General features: G+C 43.0%; 1 non-coding gene across 1 annotated transcript; it reads right to left on the reverse strand.

Moving 5' to 3' along the window:
- Positions 1 to 1,805: 1,805 nt before the first annotated feature.
- Positions 1,806 to 1,881, reverse strand: trnae-uuc (transfer RNA glutamic acid (anticodon UUC)). The gene has a single exon. It is a non-coding gene; the product is annotated as a tRNA-Glu (tRNA).
- Positions 1,882 to 2,132: the final 251 nt, after the last annotated feature.

Genomic DNA, 2,132 nt, shown 5'->3' on the forward strand with positions numbered 1-2,132 from the left:
CGGCCTACCTTGGGCCAATTGTGCGCTGCCCTCTTGTACTCCTAATCACGGCCGGATGTGATTCAGCCTGGATTCGAACCAGGGACTGTAGTGACGCATCTTGCACTGAGATGCTGTGGCTTAGACCGCTGCTCCACTCAGGAGCTCAACCGCTCTTGCAAATAGTGAATGATTTCATACCAATCCTTTAACAAAAAGGGGGGGGGGAAAATCAGATTTCAATATCATCACATTTAGATGGCTCTGAATCTGTTTTTTATGTGTCAGCTTGAGCTTGTTGAAAGTATTCCTACCAAATGAGAGTTTGCATTAATTAGTTCTACACCTTGCTGCACTACATCTTGCTGCACTACATCTTGCTTCACTACATCTTGCTGCACTACATCTTGCTGCACTACATCTTGCTGCACTACATCTTGCTGCACTACATCTTGCTGCACTACATCTTGCTGCACTACATCTTGCTGCACTACATCTTGCTGCACTACATCTTGCTGCATTACATCTTGCTGCACTACATCTTGCTGCACTACATCTTGCTGCATTACATCTTGCTGCACTACATCTTGCTGCACTACATCTTGCTGCACTACATCTTGCTGCACTACATCTTGCTGCACTACATCTTGCTACACTACATCTTGCTGCACTACATCTTGCTGCATGGTGAACTGTATCTAACAGTTTCAAGATACATCCAGATTCCTGACATCTGTAAATAGTAATGGAGTAACTTTATAGAGATGAAGTTGGCATTTGACCAAATCCTTTCTCTTAGAAGCTTCAGATTTGATATTCACGGCTGTCAATGCCACTTTTGGCTACAGCAGTGCTACAGTTGTTACACATTCTTTGGTTATTGTCCAATGGCAGTTAGGGTTATTAGAGCACGACCAACCACAGAGGAGCAGCAGAGAGGTCGATTGATTACAAGACCCTCACTTGTGGTGTATCAACATGGCGTCAATGAGTGATAGATGATTGGACACACGCATCTCAATAGACTTAAGTGTTCTCCCTTCGTCTCCTCTTCTTCATCTGCACTGATCTGAAACTCCAGGATACTGTAGATGAAAGCAATATAGCGGTTGAAAGAGGAGGCATATGGGTTAAAGTGAAGGTGGAGGGGGCAGAAGGGTGGTGGTGGTGAAGTGGGGTAGGAAGGAGAAGGAGAGAGATTTTAGGGCTGATTTATACTCTCACTATAATCCAGCGAGGCCCATGTTCAGAGCGGCAGTTAAAATGATATAGACATCTTGACACGGAGAGAAGAAAAGGTCTGACAGCTCCAGTCACCGGGGAGAAGAGACTCAGAGTTCACCATCAGGGCTGAAAGTATGCAGGTATATTGCATTCCCACTCATAATAACCTTTCACTCGAACAGGCTCCAGTTCAGCATAGGAAGGAAGAATTATGAGGACACATACACATGGACTCTCACCACCAGTGGCTCAAATTCATAGTAGTGTACAGGCAGGTTGTCACCAACAGGTGGAGACAAAGCTCTTATCAATTGAGTGGATGGAGTTAACGTTTCTGGGATAATTTAGTTTCTACCTGGAACTAGTTGTTGATGAAATAATATATGGACACGAATGACAAGAGTGAAGTGACTTATTGGCAAAAGCCATGAAATCTAAGGGTTGCATAATGCTTACTGACAGTGTTGGGGGAGCTACACTGAAAATCTAGTTTACCAAGCCACCAATTACTTATATTTTAGTCATTTAGCAGACACTCTTATCCAGAGGAACTTACAGTAGTGAATGCATACATTTCATACATTTTTTTTCCTTCCTCATACTGGTCCCCCGTGGGAATCAAACCCACAACCCTGGCGTTGAAAACACCATGCTCTACCAACTGAGCTACACGGGACCACTTCACACTGGAAGAAGTTAAGCTACACTAAAGCTACCCTTAAGAAAAATATAGTTCACTCAACTAAAGCTACTTTGAAAAGGTAACAAGATGACTAGCATGACTTGGTAATTACATTGTTTGTATACCCAACCAGGACCAATGTTGATGACTATTCACTACTGAATACAGGCTTACATTAGGAGTAAAAGAAAACATCACACTGGAAGTCAATCTGAAATGTCATAGACTAAACATTGCATATGTTAAC

This window comes from Salmo salar, chromosome ssa03 (assembly GCF_905237065.1).
Source record: "Salmo salar chromosome ssa03, Ssal_v3.1, whole genome shotgun sequence".
Classification (NCBI taxonomy): Eukaryota; Metazoa; Chordata; class Actinopteri; order Salmoniformes; family Salmonidae; genus Salmo; species Salmo salar.